A 13,087-nucleotide genomic window follows, 5' to 3' on the forward strand; every position below is an offset into this window, starting at 1 on the left:
CGGCACATCCGCTTACGGGAGGACTGGGGTACAAAGGCCTGGTCAGTTCTGCCCGTGCACCCACCAAAGGGAAGTTGGCGCTCAGACTACCCCCTGGGCCAGCTGCCAGCTTCAGCTGCTTCCCCTCACCCCTTTCCCCCAGCATGGATGGTCCAGGACCGGGACAGTGCCTCCCCAGGCTCCCAGCTGATGGGGATGATGGAATTGTTCTCCCTTCTGTCTGGAAACTATAGGGTGGGGCCCTGCTGTGTGTGCAGCCTTGCAGGGTGCTGGGCCTCTGAGCCCCCAGGAGACACCCCCACCACTGGGCGCCCTGGAAGGCGGCTAGCGGGGCTGTGGCCCCCTCGCATTTGCATCGTGTCCCTCCGGCCCTGGGTGGCTGGGTGCCCTCTTCAGCACAAGGAAACGAGCGTATGGCCACCCAAGGGCCCCTTTTAAGTCCCTGCAGTACAAGGTGGACGCCAAGGAGTCTCCCTTATTTCACAGATTAGGAATGAAGGCTCCTTTTCCAGAAAAAAAGAAAAACCTTAGAATAGTGCAACCAACGTGTAAATTGTAAAATATTTTTTTATTTATTTTAGAGAGGTAGGGGGAGAAACATCAATGATGAGAATCATTGATCGGCTGCCTTCACGCTCCACATGGGATTGAGCCCCGGACCCAGACAAGGGCCCTTGACCAGGAATCAAACCATGACATCCTGGTTCATAGGTAGACACTCCAACACTGAGCCACGCTGGTCAGGCTCAGCATGTAAATTTATTCAAAACATGCAAGTGTGTGTATTTTCCTGAAGAAGGTTATTTTCCCGCCGGGCGTGGGCCTCTCTGAACCCAGCTGGCTGTCTCCTGCAGGTTCTGAGGTCTTTTCAGCAAGTCTGGCAGGCGGGACAGCCCCAGCCGTGCACACCCAGGGGCCTTGCTGGGTGGACAGCAGGAGACCAGGAGGTACTAGATTCCTGGACCCGGAGGTCCTATGCAGTGCGCGTCCCCCGGAGGCGCTCAGCGGTGTGGCTCCTGCAGGCGGGCACACAGCTCGGAGGTTCCGGAGGTTCCGCTGCAGGGTGGGCGGGGAGGACGGTGGTTCTTGGAGAGCAGGCCTCAGGCAGGTGGGTGAAGGCCAGGAACGGCGGAGCCTCGAGCCCGGCCAGCGCAGAGGTGTGCAGGGCACTCAAGGGTGGCAGCCACAGGCCTGCACCTGGTTTTGGTCTCTTTGAGATTCATCACTCCCTAAACGGAAACTCCGTGCTCAGAGGGGGGCAACTGCAGCCACCGAGGGACTGAGAATCCAGTCTGGACATGGAGTGGGACCACAGCCTTTCAGAGGGCGAGAGGGCTGCCCTGCTCTGACCGTTGGGGTTCAGTGGCCGTCCATCTTGGCTCCCGCCTGCTGCCCCCCACCCCCACCCCCTGCAGCCAGCCTCTCAGGCTGAGGCTGAGCTGAGCAAGGCGTCCAGGACCAGGGTGCCCCAGACCTGCCCACCGGCTCTGGAGCCGGCCCCACAGCCTCAGGTCTCCAGCTACCCACTGTCCGCGGACCACCCGCGGCGGCCGACAGCTCTGGGAGGCACAGCCACGCTCCCTGGAAGATCCCGCTTCCTCTCTGTGGCCCTGCTGGAGCCGGCTCGGTCTCCCTGCTCCTTTCTGCCTCAGGTGCTGCAGGTCAGGGCCCAGACCCCCCTGTAAGAGCTGCTGCCAAAGGCAAGAGGCAGGCCCCCAAGCTCCGCTTGGCCTCCCCATCCCCCATCCCGGCCAGGATCCCCCCCGGGCCAGGCTCATTGCTGTTTCCATGGGGATGCGTGCACTCTGACCTCGGCCTTTCTCCATCCCTGGCCAAATAAAGGGCCTCCCAGTGAAAACGGCAGTGTCAGGCCGCCCCTCCTCCCCTGCCCCCGTGGCCCTCCTCCAAGGAGAGGAGGGAAAGGAGGCCCCTCCCTTCAACCCAGGGCAAGCCCAGACCCAGCAGTGGGGGTGGGGCGATGATGGGGCCCCCAGGCCTGACCACTGTTCAGGCTTGGAGCTGGCCCTTCCCAAGGCCAGGCCCCGCCTCAGCTCCCACCCAGCACAAGGACCAGCAAGCAGCATTGCAAGGCCCTTGGGTCACATGGGCCGCCCCTCCTGTTGAGCCCTCTTGACTCCGAGAGACAGGAGTGCACACTGAAACCCTGCTAGCCCCTCCCCACGTCCTGGCTGAGAGGCCTGAGCCCGAGGGCTGGCTCCCGCCCTCTGCCCACTGAGCCTTTCCGCCTGCCGTGGGGTGCCCCAGGTGCCGTCGTCGGTCCCGGGGGTCACGTCCGGGAGCAGAGCACAGCCCGGGACCAGGCTCCAGTCCTGGGACAACTGCAGACCATCTTCCCCACAAAGTCTGCTTCCCGGCGCTCCCACACCCGCCGGCCTAACTCTCCTCTCTGTCTCTCCCGCTGCCCTGCACCCGCCCCCTCCCCCACCACAGCCTGAGTTCAACTTCCTCCTTGGAATTAGAGGCAGCTTTCTCCTCACTGTTCTCCTGCCCCACTTTCTTCCCCTACAGTCCATTCTCTGCACCCAGCAAGGGGGATTTTTTAAAAAGAAATTCATATATATATATATATATATATATATATATATACATATATATACATAGATATATATATACACATACACACACACACACACACACACACACACATCCTATATGATAAAAGCCTAATATGTTGTGTCCAACCCTTCATTCCACTGTTCAACCAGTCACTATGACACACATTGACCACCAGGGGGCAGATGCTCCAACCGGTAGGTTAGCTTGCTGCTAGGGTCTGGCCGATGGGGACTGGGTGAGAAGGGCAGGACATGCCCTGGAGCCCTCCCACGGTCCCTCCTGGATCCCAGTCATGCACAGGTGGGGTCCCTCAGCCTGGCCTGCACCCTCTCGCAATCCGGGACCCCTCAAGGGATGTTGGAGAGCTGGTTTTGGCCTGATCCCCATAGGCCAATATATATATTATTGATTTCAGAGAGGGAGAGAGAGAAACGTTGATGATGAGAGAGAATCATTGACCTCCCTGCTGGGGATCGCATGTGTGTACCCGCTGGTTCACAGGTGGCTGGGCCAGAGGGACTTCTTTAAAGGACAATTGACCACGTGAGCCACCTGCTAGGTCTCCCAGCGACCTTCCCACAAACCCCGCTCCTCCGCCAGCCTCACGGTGGACTTCCCGGAGCGGGAGGACCTCCGGCACTGTCTCTCCAGCCCAGCTGGGCCCCCGTGCTGACTCCCCGTGGGACCCCGCCCTTCGGCAGCCACGCACACCCACCTGGGCAGGTGCCGAACTGCATGCCCCTCCCCGTGCCGGGCCTCGGCTGTGCCGGCACTGCCCCCCCCCCCCCAGGCTGGCTGGTTCCCTGCGCGGCGGTCACAGCCGTGCTTCCCTCATGCTGCCTGGAGCTCCCTGCCGGGCTCCCAGCTCCGGCCCCCGTGCGGCTCTCTGGGCCACTGGAAAGGCCTCAGAACAACACGGGCGGAGGCCGGACACCTGAGTGTGTGCCTGCGGGCCACCCTCCCTGCCTCTCCCCTGCTCTGGGCGGCCAGCTGTCCCCGGTGTGGGCATCACTGCAGGCCCAGCTCCGTCTTCACCTGCCTTCTCCCTGTGCGACCAGCGGCCTGTGTCCCTTAGAGGACACCAGTGCGGATTACGGCCCCCCTGACCTCCCCCTCCCCGACCTCCCCTTCACCCCCCGACCTCCCCTTCCCTGACCTCCACCTCCCCGACCTCCACCCCCCTGACCTCCCCCACCCCGACCGCCCCCTCCCGGACCGCCCCCTCCCCGACCGCCCCCTCCCCGACCGCCCCCTCCCCGACCGCCCCCTCCCCGACCTCCACCCCCCTGACCTCCCCCACCCCGACCGCCCCCTCCCGGACCGCCCCCTCCCCGACCTCCACCCACCCCGACCTCCACCCACCGCCCCCTCCCCGACCGCCCCCTCCCCGACCTCCACCCACCCCGACCGCCCCCTCCGCCCCCTCCCCGACCGCCCCCTCCCCGACCGCCCCCTCCCCGACCGCCCCCTCCCCGACCGCCCCCTCCCCGACCTCCACCCCCCTGACCTCCCCCACCCCGACCGCCCCCTCCCGGACCGCCCCCTCCCCGACCTCCACCCACCCCGACCTCCACCCACCCCGACCGCCCCCTCCCCGACCGCCCCCTCCCCGACCGCCCCCTCCCCGACCTCCACCCACCCCGACCGCCCCCTCCGCCCCCTCCCCGACCGCCCCCTCCCCGACCGCCCCCTCCCCGACCGCCCCCTCCCCGACCGCCCCCTCCCGGACCGCCCCCTCCCCGACCGCCCCCTCGCACCGTGGCCCCCTGCAGACACTTCCCAACAAGGTCACCTTCCCCGCAGGAAGTGGGGTGGAAGGTCTCCCGGGACTGCCCCGCACCTCTCTCAGAGGCGCAGACCGGGGCCCCTGTCTGTAAGGGACGTCACCAGCTGGCTGGGGGCAGGAACCGCCGCGGGGCCGGCCGCCTCCGCAGGGCGCGCTCACACCTGCCCAGCTGCGCTCCCCACACCGGCGGAGAGGCCGGAGGAAGGCGGCTGCGGGAGCCGGGGCGGCGCGGCGCGGGCAGCGGACCTCCGGGGCCCCGGGGGGATGCGGGGTTAGAGACCTCCCGGAGCCCCGCCCCGCCCGGCCCCGCCCCTTCACAGCTCCGCGCGCCGCGAAGCCCCGCCCTCCTCCCGGCCCCGCCCCGCCCAGGTCTGCAGCTCTTTCTTCTTTTCTTTTTTCTTCTTTTTTTAGTATATTTTATTGACTTTTTACAGAGAGGGAGAGGGATAGAGAATTAGAAACATCCATCACTGCCTCCTGCACAACCCCCATGGGAATGTGCCTGCAACCAACGTACATGCCCCTGACCGGAATTGAACCTGGGACCCTTCAGTCCGCAGGCCCATGCCCTATCCACTGAGCCAAACTGGTTTTGGCTGCAGCTCTTTCCACTGCATCCCGACTCCTCGCTCGTGGCGGCCGGGCTGGGGAGCTCTGGGTTCCCTCAGAAGGAAGGAGGCGATGCCCGAGGACCCAGGGCAGAGAAGACAGGCGCCACCCGCCATGCCGCCCGCACCCTTCCTCCGGGCCTGCCCCAGGTCGGGGACCACCCAGGGCAGGGCTCGAGGCCAGCGCTGCCCACGCACCCAGGCTGTGGCATTCTGCGGAAGAGCCACACTCAAGGGGCCAAAGAGCCACAGGTGGCTTGCTAGCCACTGTTTGCCGATCATGGGGCTAGGGCAATAAAATATATATATATCTTTAAAAAATAATGATAAAAAATAATGATAAAATAAAAATTCTAGAAATGAAAAGCACACAAGTGACAAAATCAGGGGAAGGGCTTGGAAGAAGACGACGATGACAGAAGAGAGAGCCGATGAGCTTACCAACAGGCTACCCAGTCGGAAGAGCAGAGAGGCAAATGTCCAAGGAGTCGTCTCAGGCCCCTGGCAGACAAGAATTAACGGGTTCACCTGTGTGCTGAAGCCTGAGAAAGAAAGGTAGGAACCGGACAGGGGAAAAAATATTTGCCAAAATAATGGCCAGAGTTTATGCAAAGTTGACAAAAATGCTGACTCACACCCGGATGTTCGGGGAGCCCCCCCCCCCAGGATTCAGCCTGGTGGGCGCGAGCCAGAGGGGCCAGCAGTGAGGAAGGAGGCGGTGGTCCTCACCGGTCACCACCAGAACACCTTTGCAAACCTCACCCAGAAGGCGGCCAGGTGGACCCGCGGACTGGCCAGGCCTCAGGCAGGGACCTCTGGCTGCAGTGCCTGTGCCTCCGATCCGAGGGACTGGGCGTGGGCACCGACCGGAACAAGGAGCGGCTAAGAAAGGGGGGACAGAGCCCAGGCCCAGACTCACACGTGATGGAGCTGTGGTGCCTGGCGGAGAGGCACACAGGCTGGGAAGGAAAGACCCTTATCGTGGCGCCTGGGGAGGGGCTGGGCTCTGGGTAGGAAAAACATTGCAGCTGGGCCCTAGCGGGTTTGGCTGAGTGGACAGAGCCTCGGCCTGCGGACTGAGGGGTCCCAGGTTTAATTCCAGTCAGGGCACATGCCTGGGTTGCAGGCCTGATCCCCAGCAGGGGGTGGAGGAGGCAGCCAATCAATGATTTTCATCATTGATCTTTCTACCTCTCCATCCCTCTCCCTTTCTCTCTAAAATCAATAGATGGAGCAGGTCTTAAACAGTAAAAGAAAATCTTTCCCTCTTTTTGTAGAAGATGAGTGAATACCTTTCTCTCTTTTTCTTTTTTTATTTATTTCAGAGAGGAAGGGAGCGATAGAAACATCAATAATGAGAAAGGAGCATGGATCGGCTGCCTCCTGCACACCCCACACTAGGGATACAGCCTGCAACCCGGGCATGTGCTCTGACCGTGAATCTAACCGTGACCTCCTGGTTCAGAGGTCAGCGCTCAACCACTGAGCCACATTGGCCGGGCAGGAATACCCTCTGACCTTCGGCCAGAGAAGATTTCTCTAAAAGGACAGTAGAAAAACAACAACAGCACATCGGCTGGCAACGGAAAGAGTGACAAATTGTACTGGAATTAAGAACATCTGTTCACCAAAGAGCATGAGAAACTTCCCCAACAAAGTTGGAGAAGGAGGAGGAGGAGGAGGAGGAGGAGGAGGAGGAGGAGGAGGAGGAGAAGTGGCGGCAGCGGCGGCTGGGGATCAGCCAGCACCAAATGTCAAGACGACTCTAAAGCTACGGTGCTGAGAAGCCCGGAGGTTGGCGGAGTATAACAAGGAGGCCAAGCGGCAGGATAGCCCACGGAGCTAGGGCCTCTCTAGCTCCATGGGGCATCTGGTCATTTGCTTCTGGAACAGCCTCACACCGAGAGGCTGAGAACCCGCCGCCTGGCCGCCCACAGCGCTGCGGGCCGCAGTGGGACACAGGTCTGGCCGCTGACACAGGTCTCCCCGGGCGCACTCTCCTGGAGGCTCTGGGCAGAGTTCATGCTCTCGCCTCGTCCAGCTCCCAGAGGCAGCTTGTGGCCTAGCCGGCGGGGCTCCGTGTCCTCACTTCTGCCTCCCTCTTGTATCTCTTTCTTCTTCTTCTTCTTCTTCTTCTTCTTTTAATGTTTGTATTGATCTCAGAGAAGGAGGCGGAGGGAGAGAGAGATAGAAACACTGATGGTGAGAGAGAATCATTGATTGCTGCCTCCTGCATGGCTACACCGTGAACCCAGCCCACGCCTCAGGCATGCGCCCCAACTGACGAGAACTGAACTGCGACCTGGGTGTGGACATAATGGAAAACGGCTTCCGACTACTCTGAGTGACCCTGACACCTGCCTCACAACATACACAACCAGCAAATGGCAGCTCAAAATGGTCATACGCCCAAGTGCAAACGACAGGACCATCACTTCTCTAGAACACAACACAAGGAAATGCCTCTCCCGGCGGCGCGGCGCAGTGACGGAGTGTCGGCCTACGTTTGGCCCAGGAGGCCATGGTTCGTTCCCAGGTCAGGGGCTCACTCCTCAGTGCGGGGTATGCAGGAGGTAGCCATTCAACAATTCTCTCTCATCTTTGATATTTCTATCTCTAGCTCCTTCTCCCTTCCTCTTTGAAATCAATACAAATATATTTAAAAAGTAAATTAGTAAACATAAAATGCCTTAATGCCCTGGCCCAAATCAATTTAAAAAAAATTTTTTTTTTCCCCAAAAAGAAAAAAAAAATCCCCAGAAAATGGCAAAGTTCTATTACTGTTGTGGGGCCTTTCTCTCTCTCTCTCTCTCTCTCTCTCTCTCTCTCTCTCTCTCTCTCCCCCTTTATTTTTTGGTAATCCTCACTCAAGGACATTCTCCCACTGATTTTCAGAGAGAGTGGAAGGGGGAGGCGGGGAGAGACAGAGAAAGAGAAACATTGATTAGTTGCCTCTGCACCTGCACATGGGCCAGGATGGAGCCAGGGACCAAGGTACGTGCCTTAGACTGGAATTTGACCTGGAACCCTTCAGTCCATGAGCGGATGCTCTGTCTACTGAGCCACACTGGCCAGGGGTTGGCACCATTTATTATTTTTTGCAAATGCTAAGAGAAAGTTTATTTAGAACGTCACAGAGGGGCTCTTGGGCCTCGGAGAAAGGCTGAGGTAATGCATCTGGGGCGGGGGGCGGGGGCGCCAGGGGAGGGAGGGGAAAGGCCAGGCCTGCTACCTAGAGGGCGAGCACTGTTGGGCCAGGCCCCACTTTAAAAAAATATATATATTTTATTGATTTTTACAGAGAGGAAGGGAGAGGGATAGAGAGTTAGAAACACTGATGAGAGAGAGAAACATTGATCAGCTGCCTCCTGCACACTCCCCACCGGGGATGTGCCCGCAACCAAGGTACATGCCCTTGACCGGAATCAAACCCGGGACCCCTCAGTCCACACGCCGACGCTCTATCCACTGAGCCAAACCGGTTTCAGCCAGGCACCATTTTTTAACAAGTAGCTTCTCGCCCTGGCCAGTTTGGCTAATTGGGTTGAGCGTCTGCCTTCGGACTGAAGGGTCCCAGGTTGGGTCCCAGGTTTGATTCCAGTCATGAACCTCGGCTGTAGGCTCCCAGCTCTGATTAGGGTGTATCTCTCTCACATCGGTGTTTCTCTCTCTCTGTCTCTGCCCCTACCTTCCAGTCTCTCTCTCTCTCTCTCTCTCTCTCTCTCTCTCTCTCTCTCAAAAACAAACAAACAAACAAAAAAAACTATGGGAAAATATCCTCAGGTGAGGATTTTAAAAAATTAAATAAAAATTAGCTTCTCCATCATCATCTGGGAAGAAAATGATTGTAGAACAACATCATTAAAAACAGCTGGGCTAAAGCATGGCCACACCGTGAATCACAAAGCAGGCACACCGTAAGCTGCCTTCACAGGTGCGGCACTGGCGGCTGCCATCTGGAGCCCCAGAGGGCACAGCGCAGGCCTGCTGAGTCGGGGTCCAGCAGAGGCCCCGGGTGCAAGGACCCCTTCCTTCTCAGGCGGGATTTCCTCTCGCGAGCAGCCTGGCTCAGGTACTCACTGCTCTCCGTGAGCATCAGCTACAAACTGTCTTAAAAAGACTAGAAAGCGCTCTAGCTGGTTTGGCCCGGTGAATAGAGCATCGATCTGCAGACCGAAGGGTCCTGGGCATGTACCTCAGTTGCAGGCTCAATCCCTGGCCCTGATCAGGGGGAGCGTGCGGGTGGCAACCAATCTATGTGTCTCTCTCACATCAATGTTTCTCTCTTTCTCGACTCTCCCCCTCCCTCCCACTCTCTCTAAAAATAAAATCAATAGAAAAGTATCCCAGGGTGATGATTTACTAAGAATTAAAATAGAAAGACTTAAACTCCTAAAAGACAAAAAAATAAAATAAAATAGCACAACCCACCCCATCCCATTAGGTTCATTCAAAGATGACTGAGTGGAGGCAGGCAAGGCGTGCCCTGGCCAGCTCACCACCTCTGCGGGGTGAGCGGCCGGAGCCCCCGGGAGAGCAGCCCGCAGCACCCCAGGGCCCTGGCCACAACCCACAGGCAGCATCACCTCAAACAGGAGCGGGAGTCAGACCCTCCCCCTGGGGCCCCTCTCTGGCGCTGACAGCCATTTCACCCTGAGCTCCTCCCGGGGGAGGACATCAGTGGCTATGCTTTGTGTTCAACTCAATCACCACGTTTTAAAAATAGCTCGCCACCGCCAGACGCAGAGCCTGTGCAGCCCCTCCCGCCAGCTGCTCCCGGCGGCCCACCCGACCTTCCCCGCCTCCCACGGGTGAAGGGAGCCGGTCACGGCGGCAGCCCTGGCCGGGACCACCCCATCTCGGCAGGCTGCTCCCCTGCGGACACCACTGCACTTTAACACCATGAAGTGAAACTGGAACAGTTTCCGTTTGAAAACGAAAGCCATTAGATGTTGACAAAAGGGCTCTTCTGGCCCTGGCCGGTGTGGCTCAGTGGATAGAGCGTCAGCCTGTGGACTGAGGGGTTGGTTCAGTTCCGGTCAAGGGCACATGTCCGGGGTTGCAGGCTCCATTCCCAGAAGGTGGTGGTGGTGGGGGGAGGGCAGCCAATCAATGATTCTCGCATCATTGATGTTTCTATCTCTCCTTTCCCTTCAATTAAAATATATATATATATATTTAGCCGAAATCGGTTTGGCTCAGTGGATAGAGCGTCGGCCTGCGGACTAAAGGTCCCGGGTTCGATTCTAGTCAAGGGCGCAGACCACCCAGTGGGGGGGGGGTGCAAGAGGCAGCTGGTCGATGTATCTCTCTCATCGATGTTTCTAACTCTCTATCCCTCTCAATTCCTCTCTGTGTAAAATCAATAAAATATATTTAAAAATATATATATACTTAAATTCAATAAAAAAATAAAAAAATAAAAAAATATATATACTTAAATATATATTTTTATTGATTTCAGAGAGGGAGGGAAAGAAAGAGAAATACAAATTTCAGTGATGAGAGAGAATCATTGACCGGCTGTCTCTTGCACACCCTCACAACCCCGGCCGGAATCAAACCCTGGGCCCTTCAGTCCACAGGCAGGCGCTCTATCCACTCAGCCAAACCAGCTAGGGCTAAAAATATATTTTAAATAAATTAAAAAAAAATCATTGGGAAAAATATCCTCGGGTGAGGATTAACAACAAACAACAAAAACATGCCTCTGCAGCCACGCTGCCCAATGAACCCGCCTCCCAGGTCTGCCTTGAAGCCAGGCGCCCTGTTCGGGTTTTAGACACAGAAACCCCTTCGAACAACAGAGAAGCAGCTCCTCGGCCACACCGACAGAGTGCGGCCGCCGGCAGTCCGGGCTCCTTTCCTCTGCTCCAGCTCCCAAGCGCCCGCCAGCAGAGGGAAGCAGAGGGAGGAGGGCGCCTGTCCAGCCAAGTCCCAGTTCTAGCTCCAAGCGCCCCTCTCTGGCCAGCTCACTCCCTCTGGGACCCAAACCTCCAAACCTCCTGCAGGCCCCCCAGGCCCCCAATGCTGTCACCTCTCCCCCCCTCTCCCTCCTCCTCCCTCCCCCTCCTCCCAGCTCAGACTTCCCACCCAGCCTCACAGTCACCCTTGCACACACCTGGACTCCATGGCCCCTCCCTCTTCCTCCATCATGCTTTTGGGCAAAACTCCAGCTTGCTCCAATCCAACTGCACCTGCTCTGCACCCGAGTGTGGCTGATGGACAGCTCAAAGCCACTCGGAGTCTTCCGCGGGCACCCTGACCCCTAACCTGCCTCCTGACCCCATCGTAGCCTGATCTGGCCCCTAACTGGAGCGGTCCTGGGCCCCCCCCCCCCCCCCCCGCCATTTCTCTCTACTCTTGTCACTGGGGGAAATGCACAGCAATTATGGAAGGTTATTAGGAGTTGTGGGGACCACAGGGGAGGGAAAAGGGAGCCCCCACATAAAGAGAAAAAGGCAAAAAGAACCTATGACATTAAAACAAAGCGGCTGTGCCCCGATTCTGCGCCCTTGGACGGTGGGGTGGATGCAGGGCGGGAAGACGGCTGCTGGTGTGGCATTAGGTGACTTAGGGCAGATGGTCGGACGCCGTATGGCTACTTCCTTGTTCATTTATACTTGTTTGTAAACTTGAAATAGGTACTATGAGCACACGTTTTTTTTAAATATGTATTTTTATAAATTTTATTGATTTTTTACAGAGAGGAAGAGAGAGGGATAGAGAATTAGAAACATTGATGAGAGAATCATCCATCAGCTGCCTCTTGCACACCCCCTACTGGGGATGTGCCCGCAACCAAGGTACATGCCTTTGACCGGAATCGAACCTGGGACCCTTCAGTCCGCAGGCTGATGCTCTATCCACTGAGCCACACCGGTTAGGGCTGAGCACACATTCTTTAGATAACCAGCACACCCAATAAACACACTGTTGAAGAGTGCGTTTCTCACCCAGCTGGCGCGGCTCAGTGCTTGAGCATTGACCTAGGAACCAGGAGGTCAGGGTTGAAGTCTTAGTCAGGGCACAAGCCTGGGTTGTGGGTTTGAACCCCAGGAGGGGGCATGCAGGAGGCAGCTGAGCAATGCTTCTCTCTCATCATTGATGTTTCTCTCTCTCCCCCTCTCTGAAATTAATAAAAACATTTAAAAAAAGAAAAATAGTTTCTCTGACGCCCCAGCCAGCCTGGGCTGAGAGAACTCATGGGTGGTGCCCAGCACCCCAGACACAGTGCCCCTGTGGGGACCCTATTGCTCACTTCTCCCCCCGCCTCACTGGGCCGGGCCAGGGGGTCATCTCAAGGGCAAGTGAGCAGTGTGGCTGCATTTTCTTTCTCCTTTTTTTCTTTCTTTCTGTTTTTTTTTTTTAAGGCTGGAGCCTTGGCAACACCGGTGGGGCTTTCTCCTCACCTCCCCAACCCATGTCTTTCCAAGTCCTGCAGACACTCCTGACCGGCTCTCCACACTGCCTCCTGCTCAGTCCTGTCTGGGGCCAGCGGGGACCCCTCAGCAGCAGCGGGGACCTTCTCTGGGCCCTCACCTCCCTGCCCCCGGGGCTGTCAGCTAAGGCACTAGGGCAAACATACGCCTGCACACTTTGGGCACTAAAATGCGAGTCCTGTCCGCCCCCGAGTGCCTGTCCCCCATGGCCAGGCCTGACCTTGGGCGCAGGAACCAGGATTGTCCTTCCTTACACCCCTTGGCTCCTGGGTGGATGGGCCGGCAAAGGGCCTGGCTGGGTCGCTCCTGGGCAGTGGAGTCTGGGTTTCTGGCACATGTGCTTAGATTAGCTCGCATTTGACTGTGTGGCGCCCAGTGTCCACTCAGGCACTTCATGTCATTTTCAAAGTGCCCTGCACTGGCTGGCACCACCTTCTTCCAACCGGGATGAGGACAGCAGGCCAATCCTGGCCCAGCACCTGGCAGTTCTGACTCAGAACGATGGCAGGGCTACCGCTCCTTCCGGATGGTGCCAGCAGGAGCTGGGGGAGCGCAGGACTAGGGAGCCTGCTGGGACCAGGCGTCCACCCCGTGCATCCAGAGAACACGTGCCCAGGCGGATGGGGCGGGAGAGAAGAGCAGTGAGGCGAGGCCCAGGAGACAGCCAGGTGCGA

The sequence above is a fragment of the Pipistrellus hanaki genome (genome assembly GCF_964339955.1).
Source record: "Pipistrellus hanaki genome assembly, chromosome: 1".
In the NCBI taxonomy this organism is placed as follows: domain Eukaryota; kingdom Metazoa; phylum Chordata; class Mammalia; order Chiroptera; family Vespertilionidae; genus Pipistrellus; species Pipistrellus hanaki.